Source organism: Hippopotamus amphibius, chromosome 5 (genome assembly GCF_030028045.1).
Source record: "Hippopotamus amphibius kiboko isolate mHipAmp2 chromosome 5, mHipAmp2.hap2, whole genome shotgun sequence".
In the NCBI taxonomy this organism is placed as follows: Eukaryota; Metazoa; Chordata; class Mammalia; order Artiodactyla; family Hippopotamidae; genus Hippopotamus; species Hippopotamus amphibius.
This window is the reverse complement of record NC_080190.1, coordinates 163,616,234-163,629,424: the sequence shown is the minus strand read 5'-3', so window position 1 is coordinate 163,629,424 and position 13,191 is coordinate 163,616,234. Positions and strand designations below refer to the sequence as shown.

At 38.2% G+C, this 13,191-nt stretch overlaps 1 protein-coding gene across 4 annotated transcripts in view; it reads left to right on the top strand.

Moving 5' to 3' along the window:
* Positions 1 to 13,191, top strand: part of CYRIB (CYFIP related Rac1 interactor B) — a 147,040-nt gene that overhangs the window by 101,818 nt on the left and 32,031 nt on the right. The gene's annotated exons all lie outside the window — the stretch shown is intronic.

Below are 13,191 nucleotides of genomic sequence, written 5' to 3'. Positions count from 1 at the left end.
GAAACTATCATTGCTGTCTAGACCAGCTTTAATGTGTTAGCAGTAAACCTTTGCCTGTTAACTTTGCCCTTGATTGAGTTTCTCAGCTTTTGTGGTGCTTATGTTTGAGTTATTCCTTGGTAGATAACACATTCCATAAGCTTACTCCCTACTTGGTATAAAGCTGCAGTTTGTTTCATTAGACCTAAAGCTATACCTTTTATGGGATGCATTTAGTTGAGATATGCTCTGCTTTGATGAACAAGCTTTTTTTTACTTGAATTTTAATTCGTTTGTTAACTCAACTAATGTTTATTGAGTAGTGAGCGTGTAATAGAATGTCTGCCGGAGGCTAGAGTTTCAAAGGTGAAAAAGATGTTTGGAAGAACTTTCCCATAAAACCCATCAAGGAACTGATGTGCTCTGTCTTCTATAAACTGTTCTATAGAATAGAAAGAGCCGATATATAAAATGTCAACACCAGACAAGAACAGAGAGAAAAATTATTGGTCAGTCTTATGTAATAATCCAAAGTAAAATATTAGCAAACCAAATCTGGGAATATACATTTCTTTAAATGACCAAATAGAGTTGATTCTAGAAATGCATGGATGGTTTAGCAGTAGGAAATATATTCTGTAATATACCATAATCATAGATTAAATGAAAAAATGGTTGATATTTTATAAAAATGGCAGTTTTGTCTCAGAATGATATATTTAATGCAAAATCAAATCAAAGTCCTAACAGGATTTTTTTTGTAGAACTTGACAATCACATAAGTGAATAAAAGGCCAAGAATTGCTAAAGCAGTTTTGAGGGTGATGCATTACTTAAACAATAAGCACAGACCACAAAAAAATGATGAAAAATTGGATTGCATGTGACAGAGGGCACCATAAACAAAATTAAGACCTATTACAGGCTAGGAGAAAGTATTTGCCATGTATATAAGCATCAAAAGATTAGTATTCAGAATTCCTATTTAGAATTCCTAAAGCCCAGTTGGGGAAAAAAATGGGTGGTATATCAGTTGGAATCAAGTTAGGAAAACATACTACTCTGAGTATTTCAAACAGAGGGAATTTAATATAGAGGATTGGTTATAAAGGTATTAGAAAGACTGGAAGAGCAAAAGGAAGGAGAGGAAGACAGTGACAAAAAAGATGGGATGTTGCCGCTGCTACCAGAGATAATCTGCTACCACCACTGGTCTGGAACCTGCAGCCTTCTGTCTAACTGAGGCGTTGGATACCGGGGTCACCCCATCCAGACTGCTCCTACAGCAACTGCTAGTCTGTCCTGGCTAGAAACAGGAAGTTCTCTCTTTCTGCAGTCTCCTCTTCACCCTCTAGTGCCTCTTGTTGAAATAGCCTAATAGGAACCCAGCTGGCAGGGGTGTCCAGGGAATGGCGTTTGCACATCTTAAGCCCCAGCAGCATGGAGTAGTGTATCCAAAGGTAGGTGTAGAGCAGAGACAGTGGAAAAAATAATTGGCACAAGTGGCAAAGGGTATGGATTTACATTTTATAAATGGCCTATAAACATACAAAGAAATGCACATTTATTACCGATAGTCAAAAAAAGGCAAATTAAAACATATTTCACAATCTAAAAATTAAAGCTTGAGGTTTTGGAGGCTAGGAGAGAGGAAGTCTTTTACTAGTGGAGCAGTACACTGATAGAAGTACTTTGGAGAGCAGTTTGGCACAATCCAGTAAAGTTAAAGCTGCCTTTTAATTTCTAAATAACTGTTCTGTGGGAACTCTTTTACATGGACACAAGTATGTGTAGTGTGTGTAAAGCATAATTTGTTAATAGAGAAAAGTTGGAAATTCATTGTCCCTCAGTAGGGGAATGAATAAACAAACTGGTTTCTTTGAACAGTGGGATAGTATGTAACATCTAAAATAACCGAATGTGGATAATTCTCAAAACACCATTGAGTGAGAAAACTGAGTTTTAAAGCAATGTAGACAATGTATCATTTATGAAAATTGAAAAGCAGAATAGTATGTTTGGAAAGGAAGCATATTTTCAAAGATGCTGATTACCTTAGGGGAGATGTGGGAGGGGCAGAGAGGAAAGTTGGTTGGGGGAGGTTGGGAGATTAACTGCACAAAAAAAAGTAGGCCAGTTTCTGCAGCAAATATGGCAAAAAGTTATTGCTGGATGGTAAAGTATGTGAATATGATATTTTTTAATGTTTGAATTATTTCCTAATTTGAAGAGATAGAAAATAAGAAAATTAAGAATCAGCTCCTTTGGGAAGCCTTTGGTTAGGTGTTCCTTTTGCTGTGTGTTTGTAGAGTCGTTCGCATGCTTCTGTGTGGAAGCATGCCCCATTGTCTTGTCTAGTCTCTTCCACCTGTCTCTGAATTCTTCAATGCCACATATTCAGTATCTGTCACAGTGATTGGCAAATAGGAGCTAAGGAAAGATTGTTTGATTTAAAACAGCAACAGCAACCACTAGGCACTGTAAACAACTAGATATAGAAGTTAAGTTTTTATATAATGATAAGATTTTCATTTAATAGACCATCCATGCATTGTTGCATGTGTATTGGAAGAGCTCAGACACCTGATTTCCAATCTGGTCGTTTTTGTTGAGCATCTTTGAATGAGTCACATGTCTTCTCTCAGCATCAGTGACTATGTTTTAAAATTTTTAGAATTATTGATACAGACAAAGGAATGTATACCTTTATTTGTGAATTGAAAAGCCTAAAAATAAAAGACTCCCATAAATTCACCAGAAATTGAGGGACTAGAGTATTCCCTAAACCTTTGAAGTTTCTCAGTCCTATGGCTTGTCCCTTGCCAGAGATAACAAGCATCTTAAATTTTGTGTTTATCATTCTCTTGCATTTTAATATGTATATTTTACCATATATAAGTATATATAATTTTTCATGGATTTCAGAATAGTGGTAAATTTCTAAAAAGTGAGTTCAGTATACTATTTTTGTTCAATGATCATATTTTTAAAATTTCATAATAAATCCTTATAAAATAGGTAATTTTGAGTTTTAGGGTTTTTTTTTGTTTTTTGTTTTTCATATTTCCATCACACACCATCCTGTACACTCCTAAATTATTTACCTTAGAACTTTGTACTAGTTCTTCTCATAACCTGTGTCTGTCCCTGAATGCAGGACATTAGAGCAGAAAGCATCTTTGCTTTCTTCTAAATTTGCAACTCAGGTAGCTAATTTGCATTGACGGTTTAATTTTTAATGGCTGGATGCATGGAAGAGTACTAGTACTAGTAATCTTTGAATCATACTCAAAGATGTCGTGACGGTCTGATGTAATACTATTTTATTATGGTTCACTTCCACCTAAGGAGCAATATTTGTCTCCTAATTTATCGTATTTATTGCACATAGCCAGGCATCCTAGTGAATCTTTTATTTAAAATAGCTTAACTAAGGTTTTTCATTTTTAAATACTAAATTTAAGTGTGTCCACTAGATGTCAGCATTAGGAAAGATGTATCATACTATATGTAGACTCGTAGCTAGAATAAATGTGAGAGATTCAGTCTAACAAGTAAACTGACCTGTGTAAAGTCACACATTTTGTGATAGAGTCAAAACTAGAAATCAAGTCTCCTGATTTTCATTCCATTCTTTGCTTATGTCACATTTCTTAGAGGCAAGTAACTTAATTCCTTGTAATTACTAAACTAATAAAATATATTGATCTTGACATGTGCTAGGGACTCATGGTGAGATTTTAGTACTACTGTGCTGGTATTGTAGCTGGGCACCCAGGAGTACCCGCATCCTGCTTCTCCTTCTTTATATTTTGTAGAGTAAGAAGAATCACTTTATTAAGAGCTACACTAATACCTGGTGATGATAGATTAAATAGTGTCGGTAAGGTTATGAATTAAGCTACTCTCTGTGAGTTCCTTTGTATAAGTCAAATTTCAGCCAGGAGAGCAGAAACCTTGCTAGGTATTTTAAAACAGGAAATTTAATATATGAATTTATTTACACAAGTGTTGGAAGCCTGAGCAAAAAGAGGATGCTAGGTCTGTGTTTTTACTTACCACATTTCTGTCCCCAATTCTGGACTGTTTTCCAGCACCACCTCTGACACCAAATGTGTGGGATTTTTTTTTCCTCACACCAACCAATTCTTCAACTCTCCGGACACCATCCAGGTGACCTATGGTTCACTGTGATTCTGACACTAACTATGTGGAGTGAGTGTGGACCTCACAGGTTAAGGGCTCTGTCCCTCAAGACTGCCCTCCACTCCAGATGCCAGTTACAAGTCCTAGGCCTCTTTTTTTTTTTAATTAATTAATTTTTAATTAATTTATTTATTGCATTGGGTCTTTGTTGCTGTGTGCGGGGCTTTCTCTAGTTGTGGCGAGTGGAGGCTACCCTTCATTGCAGTATGTAGGCTTCTCATTGCGGTGGCTTCTGTTGTTTCAGAGCACGGGCTCTAGGCACGCAGGCTTCAGTAGTTGTGGCACACCAGGCTTAGTTGCTCTGCGGCATGTGGGTTCTTCCCGGACCAGGGATCAGACCCATGTCCCCTCCATTGGCTGGTGAATTCTTAACCACTGCGCCACCTGGGAAATCCCTCCTAGGCCTCTTCTACTTCTGACCAACCAGTTATGAATTGGGGCTTCCCACGACCCCATCCTCAGGGTCAATAATTTGCTTTAATGACTCACAGAACTCAGGGAAACCCTTTACTTAATCATTCCAATTTATTATAAAGGATTTTATAACAGGTACAAATGAACAGCCAGATGAAGAGCTACATAGGGTGAGGTCTGGAAGTATCGTGAGCGTAGATGCTTCTGTCCCGGTAGAGTTGGGCGGTGCCACCCTCCCAGCATGTAGATGTATTTACCAGCCGGGAGGCTTCATTATGTAAAATGATAAATCGTTGGCTATTGATGATAAATCATAGGCTGATGATCAAACAATTCTTTTTTAAAATTAAAAAATGTTTAATGCCACCCATGACCCTTCCATTTTAGAGAATGGAGACTATATTCATTGTAGAGAATAAAATTCCTTAACCTGACATCAAGGCTCTCTGTGATTCAACATCAGCCTGTGTTTCAGTAGAGCAGAATGGCTGAGGGCGCATGGAGGCAGGCCGCCCCAGCCTGAATCCCAGCTCTGTGGGAATCTCCAGTCCTTCTTGCCTTCCCAGAGGTCAGGAGATGGGGCTGAAAGTTCCAGCTCTCTAGTCCTGCCTTGGTCTTTGTGGCAACCAGTTCCCATCTTGCAGCTACCTAAGGGCTTCCCAAGAGTTATCTACAACAACAAAAGAGGCTCCTGCCACCCGGGAAATTCCAAGGGATTTAGGAGCTCTGTGTTAGGAACCACTGATAAAGACCAAATATACATTTTTTATTATATCACAAGAGGTAACTTAGATATTAATGGTAGCCACAGGAAGTAACCATCACTTCTAAAGCTGGGGGAACAAAAGGCAAGAGGTGGGTTAGGCAGAATTTAGGTGCATGAAGGAGGAAGGCTGGAAGCATAGACCTCTGAAGGGGGCCAGGCATTTCACTGCTGCCAGGAGTTCCACAAGAAGCTAGAGCTTAGAACCATAGCTGTCTTTTGCTTACAGGAAATGCTGCCAGGACTTGAAAAACAGAAAGAGGAACCTTCTTTCTTCCCACCTTCCAGTTTTCTTTTAGTGGCTCCCACTGATGGAATTTACTGAGAAGTCAGCTGACAAAGTAGTCTGGGACATACACTTTACAGCTTGCTTGTCCCAGTATCACAAAGCAGATTGTAGAAGGATGGGTTTGGGGGTGTGAGAAATAGGTCAATAACTGGCACAGTCCACCTCTTTGACTCCTCGGGTTTAAGGACGACAATAACAGCATTTTCATGCTTCCTCTTAGAATTTTTGTTCTTGGATAGCTCATGCTGTTGGGGTACAGGTGGGAGGGGAACAAAAAGCTCTATGACTCTAGAGTCCCAGAGAGAATGCTGAGTGTACTTATTTTTCAAGTTCAGTGGAACCAGACTTGGGGAGAGAGTTGCAGTCCTGGGAGCTCTGGTTCTGCTTAAACATGTTTACCACACAAAAAAAAGATGAGATAACAGCAAGGGCAAGAGCCGAAGGGAAATCTGCCATTTAATGAACAGATAATTGTTGCCAGTCATTGTCATGGTGTTAGAACAAAAGATGCTGTTTAGCAGCTTCTCTTATTGGGAAGAAAGTGGGGAAGGAAAGTGGAGATGTAGGTGCAAGAAGGTTAGGGTGTGATGTGCATTTGCAGTGCCGTCAGGAGAGCAAGTAGCATAATGTCACGATAGTTATTACAGATGCTTTATTGGTAGACTTGCTTGAGTTGGTTGTTTCTCTCCATTATACTGGCACTCAACTATTGGGGGTTTTCAACTTCTTATATAAAATTATTATGTTTAATACCATTAATTGCTATGTTCCTAATGTTAGTTGCAGCCATATCAGAAGCTAAGAAGGAAGTATGATTATACCTCTCCTTTAAATCATTATGTACCTAACTGATGCTTCACAAGAAAGAGATACTATTGGATCCACCTGTTTACAGTTATTAAGTTAATTCATTAGATGTTTATTGAATGTTAACTCTGCCCTGTGTTGAATATTTCCTTTGTGTACTTGTATCAGGGGTACACCAAATACACATTTGGCCAATAATCAATATTCATCTAAGGCCAAAGATGAAAATCATCATAGAATAAATTTCTGAGATACATGAATAAATCTGAAAATTTATCAAAATTTAATTAGTATAATGTTATTAATTGTAATAGGTCTTAACAGTTTGGCATATTGAAAATTTTTTATTCTTGCATTATTGTCAGCTGCTAGATTACTCCTGGAGTCACTTCTGCAGTTCGTTTATAATATTTCTGTAATTGTTCTCTTAGATCACATCAATTTGGTTATTTCGTCAACAGCCTTCAGCAGGTGGAAGTTATTAGTGATTTTTTTTTTGCTGTTGGTGTTAATTATCTTCAGAGTACAATATTGATACTTTTTAGGTTAAAACATTTTTGAACATGTGAGAAGTACTTGGTTGAATATACAACAGAGCAATTCCAGACTTTTGTATCTCTGGTAGTTTGTCTTTGGAAGGAGAGTTATCAAAGCGATTCATTATTTTTTTGCTTGTGCAAAATACTACCTTTTGTTATGTTATCTTGTGTTATGGTTTCTGAATACACAACCAAAGAGTGTGAACTTGTGATTCTTCAGTCACTCCTGGCCTTCATCATGTGTACCATTGTCAGTGAACATTGTATCATATTTTTCATTATTGATTTTCCATTGTGTTAATATTGCTTCAGAGTCACAGTACATGTTATATAGGAGACCCAGAAATTTCTTGGTAGACAAGTAAAGCAGAAGCATAGTTGAATTTTAGACTACCCCACTATCTTGTCAGTTTTAAAGACTTTCACTTATTTCTGCAGGTCTGAATATCTGTAAGATCGAGAAATAGCATATTTAATAGTAAGTAATATTTCATGTGCAACAGAAGATAGTTCAGGAACACTGTATGGTAATATGTTTTCTAGAAGACCATTTTGCTTAGGATTCAGAGCTTGGGGCAATATAAGAAATTATTTGTCTTCAACACTAAAAATGGATGGTAGTTTCTAGTGATCATTTTGACAAGTTTTTTCACATTCACACATTTTTAGTCACCATAAATTGGAAGAAATGGGGTTGTATTAAAGCATTCTTATGAAATCTATTGTTCGGAAGCTTTATTAGAAAGAACAAAGTATGTTTTGGTATCTTCTTTTTCTCTTAACACTTCATATTTCTTTGCGTTCTTTATTCATTTATTTGAGTTGAAGATGATAATGGATATTGGCTTGATTTTGGAGTTTGTCCTCCTTGTAAAATTTTGAGGGAGCAGAATTGACACTCTGCTTTTAATTTTTTATCAGAAGATGTGAAGAATTCCCAAATAGGAATTTTTTGGAGGATATATGGTGTAAAGGAAAGTAAATTTTAAACCCACATTTTAAAGCTTATTCTATTTAATGTTATGCGTGCTGTTCAGTTTTCCAGAGAGCAGAATTTTGATACGAGCTAGTCTCCATTCTTTCATTTGTGTTTTGGAGCCATATTCATGGCTATGGGAGGATATTATGTTCTTCCTAAGTTATCTTGGCAAACTCTAATTTTCTTGATATCATAGTATATGTCAGTTTAATTTCCTTAAAATTTAACATTTCAAAAGTTTTTTAATAATTGTACATAAAATTAATAGTTTTTATGGAGGCGTGGGGGAAGGGAAGGACTGTCTTCATTTATTTGACTGTGAAGGCAGTGAGCTCTTCGTGAATTCTCAGACCTTTTTTTTTTCTTTTTTTCAACCCAGAGTTTTCAGTTGTCGGTATTTATTTTGGTCATTCTTCTCTCCTCCTTGGAATACTCCTGTAATTTTACAGACAATTTTTTGTTTTTTGTGTGTATTTTTAATCATGCAATTATTATGCAAATAATGATTATTACCTACAACATCCTAAGCCTTACTCTAGGTGCTCGGGGTAGAGTAGTATACAAAACAAAGCCCTTGTCTCCTGAAACTTCACCTTGTAGTAGAAGACAGACTAAACAGGTAATCAGAGGAATGAACGTGTGTTAGGTGGTAATTACCATGAATTTGGGAAGGGGATGGCGAGGAGAGAGCGGAGGTGGTGCTATGGATGGATTGGTGAAGGAAACGCTCGCCCTCCGAGGTGGTCTAATTGAAGCAACAACCACATGCAGTGCAGTAGCTTGTCATTTAAAGGTCTGTAGACAGAGCATTCCAGGCCAGGGAAAATAGGTTCAGAGGCTCCAAGGAGAGAGAAATCTTGCCCTGTTAGGGAAACTGCAACAGGCTGTTGTGGAGAGTGGTGGGAGATGAGGCCAGAGTAAGTCAGGTTTGATACAACCTGTAAGGAGTTTGGATTTTATTCTGAGTGTAGCAGTAAGCCACTGCATGTTTTTGAGTGGAGAAAGGATGTGGTCTATATTTGTATTTTTAAAAGATTGTTTTCCCTGTTATAATAAGAAGAGATTGTAGTAGGAGGCAAAGATAGAAGCAGTTAGGAGGCTTTTGAAGTAATCCTGGCAAGAGGTGATGGTGGCAAGAACTGGGCTGGTATAGCAGTGAAGGAGATGAGACAGGGTATCCTTTAAGCTAATGATAAAAGTATATTGAGGAGGGAGTGTCAGTTATGTCAGATGCTCCTGACAGGTGAAAGAAGGTATGGACTTGAGAATTGACCATTGGAATTAGCAATGGATGTTATTTGATGACCTTACCAGAGCAATTTTGGTGGTATAGGACTGGGCAAAAAGCCAGGTTGGAGTGGGCTTAAGAGAGGGTAGAAGGAGAGAAGTAAAAGACAATGAGTGTGGGCAATTCTTCTTAAGGAATTTGCTGCACAGAGAAGCAGGGAATAGGGTGGGATCTGCTGAGGGAAACAGAATCAAGATAAGTTTTTGTTTTTTATTAAGAAGGGAGAAATAACTGCATGTATGCCAAAGGAAAGGATACAGAAAAAGAATAGCCACAAGGCGGGAAGGAAACTCAGGAGAATGTGTTGTCCTAAATGTCAGATGAAGAAAGTGTGTCAGGAAGGAGCAAATGATAAATTGGGTCAAAGGCTATTAAGAGGTCCAGTGAGTTGAGGTGGGAGAATTGCCCTTTGGATTTCTCCAGATGCGGGTTTGGGTGAGTTTGACAGGGACCAGCTTCATCGTAGTGGTGGACATAAAAGCCAGATTGGAATAAGTTGAGAGAATGAGAAGTGGAAAAGTAGGAAGATGTAACTATGGACAGCTAATTTGACAGGTTGCTATCAAGAGGACAGGCAGGATGGTGTGGTCGTGGAGGGGACGCGAAGCCTTGCTTTTTGTCTAGAGAACAGGAGAATGAGTGCCCCTGAGGAAAGGTGGTCTGTCAGGAGCAGGTGCCGAGCTAAAGTGGGTGGTTACTGATGAAGAAAGGGGGATAGAAAGGGTAGCGGGTGTTTCCTTTTCTTGTTTGGGGGGTAAAAAATGTAGGGAAGTCATTTCTTCATGTGAGGATGGAAGACGATTGTTGGAGGTTTGAGGATATTTTCTTTAAAAGCCTTGGGGAATGGTCAGCTGGTGGAGGGGAGAGTAGAGTGACTCCAGGTAGGAGTAGGATTGCAAGGCTAACCTGAGAGTGAACTTCATGTCTGTGGTCACACATTTAAAGCAGTGGTTCTTAACTGGGGGCAGTTTTGCCCCCTAGGGAATGTTTGGCAATATCTCGAGACGGTGTTGGTGGTCACAGCTGGGTGTTGCGGTGATACCAGGTGTCTAATGGGTGAACATCCCACAATGTATGAGACAGCCCCCACAACAAAGAATTACATGGTTCAAATGTTAATAGTGCCAAGTTTAAGAAACCATAATTTGTAGTGAATCTTGTCAGTATGTTTATGAGTTTTTCTTCTTTCTTCCCCCACCAAGAAGTATTTATTAAATTTATAAACTCGATGTGGAAAAAACTGACACTAAACAAACAGTCATTCAGATTGTGTTAGGTATGCTGAAGGAGTGAGTTGGGCGATGTGATAGAAGATAATGGGGCGGAGGTGCAGCTATTGTTGGCGAGGTTGGCAGACAAAAGCCTCTCTGAAGAGGGGGCATTTGAGATGAGGCCCGAAGGTGAACAGAAGCCAGCCGTGGGAAAGTCCTTGGAAGTATCATTCTAGGAAGAGGAGACAGCATTATAAAACCACCCTGAGCCCAAAAGCATAAATGAAGTAATAGCATCTCTTAGGAATCTTTTTTTTTAATTAAATTTTATTTATTTATTATTTTTTGGGGGGTACACCAAGTTCAATCATCTGTTTTTATACACATATCCCCATCTTAGGAATTTTCTAGGAAGAGAGTTGAAGTAGCCTATTAACTGTATGATGTAGTTGTGTTTCTAGTGGCTTCTATTATTGTAGTTACGGAAATTTCTTTTCAAATTTTTTATGGGAAGATGGTCTAATGTATTTATTAAATGCCTTTTGTGAGCTCAGAAATACATTCCACAGACTACCAGCCAGGAAGAGCATGTTCCTTTCCAGATAAGCCGCCAACTTTGAAACAAACATATAACATAAGAGCCCGTAATCACAAATATCCACAAGAAATATTGCAAACACTTGAAGTAAACTATATCTGACTTCTATGTATCAAATTTCTTCTTAGCTTATTTAGTAAATATTTTTAATATTTAGTTTAAATCCAAGATTACAATAAAAAAGTAAATCGAAAGAAAATTCTTTAGCTTTTTCCTCCTAAATTCAGATTGTTAAGACTTGGAGTTTATTATCCTAAATTGTAATTTTTATTATTTACTTTGAATTAGTGCCTCTAAAGTATATCAGTATTTTGGACCAAGTTTTATATAATCTGGAAAATCTTTTGTGTCAGATTTATTTATTCATCTAAAATTTAGAAATCATATTAGAGCTCTTTTAGATGCAAATGACAGAGGCCCAGCTTAACTAAAAAGCTAAAAGGGAAATTGATTGAAAGAAACTAGGATCTCTTAAAACCAGAGGAAAATCTAACAACTAAACTGAGGCAAATGGCAGCTGAAACTTGGGAACAAATGGAATCAGAAATTAAGGACTTGAGGACACTTTCTGTGACTCTCCACTGCACGTTGGCTTCATTCTTTTGTAAAAGACTGGCTTCTTCTAGGGCAGGAAATACGGCTGCCACAGGCTCCAAAACCTCACATCCACAGGTTCTGCTGCTGGAAACAGATCCTGTGGGTCAGTCAAGGTTTCTCTGACAGCAGCCGTGGTGAGAGCAGCAAACACTTTGCCAGGCATGGTACTAAATGTTTTGCTCATATTAACCCATTTAATGATTTTATGAATCCTCTGCAGTGGATATTATTATTATACACATTTTACAGATGAGAAAATTGAGGCATGGAGAAGTTAGGAAACTTGACTAAAGTCACAAAGCTTGAAAGTGGCAGAGTTTGAATTGTGGGGTTTGAACTGACAAGTAGCTGTTAGGTCATATTCATTGAAATCATTCACGCTGAGGGGATGGAGAGGTTTTTTGGTTTTATTTTGTTTTTGACTGAAGAGTTAAACTATGCAAGACAACAGGGTTACGGTTTTTATTTTTTGTTTATTCTTATAGAATGGCAACTGATAATATTGTAATGAACTGTTTCCAGACCTTTGAAAAATTCCATGAATTTTTGTTCAAAGAGACACACATGATGTGGGTTGCCTACACAGCAGCCCACATCATGTGCTGTGGGGTTTGCCCCCTGGGAGATATTTGGAACTATCCCGAATCATTTCTGGTTGTCACAGCTTGTGTGGTGGGTTACTGCTGACATCTAGTGTGTAGAGGCCCAGGATGCTGCTGAAGATTTACAGTGTGAGACAGACCCCTCTCAAGAGAAGAGTTACCCAGCCCCAAATGTTAATAGTGCTGAGGTTGAGAAACCTGAACTAGATGAGCTGGGCCATTTTCTAAGAGTCAGTGTTTGGAATGAAGAGGTAAAAAAAATTCTGAATCTTTGAGTACTTGTGAAGTGTGAAGAGGTCAGGACCAGTATGATCCAGGGTGAGGGGAGTTAGGTTGGGGTGCCTCAAAAGAGGGACCAAATAGTGGAAGAAATTTGCAGAAGGAGGTGTAGGAAAGTGGAGCAGACAAACTTGGGTAGTTTCAGTATTTTCCCTGAGGATCAACTGTGTGCACGCAAGTACAGAGGTAAGGAAACTTAAATCTGTCTCTTCTCCCTCTCTCCTGTTCCTGATGGATGTCTCATAGGACTGATTTTAGGATGGCGTTTTAGCAGTATTCTTGACAAAAGTGAGCTAAAAGTGGGTTTTGTGATCTACTCTGACTTATAATATTGAAATTCATTGACAGATTGAAGATGCTGCTTTGTGTTAAAAGAAATAGAGCCATTATTATTTTTTAAAAGTTATTTTGTGATTTTGAGATTATAACAACAGCCAGCATTTTTATTGAATGCTTTCTGTGTGCCGTACACTGTGCTGATAAGTCATTGTTTAGTCTCATTGACCTCTCATAGGAACCTTTAAGGTGGTTACTAGGAAATGTGTATGTTACTGGGGAAGGTTAACTAGCATCCTCAAGGGCAAGCAGCTATTTAGCTAGAGTTGCAATTTTTGGTTTGATTTCAGACTAAATTCTTTTA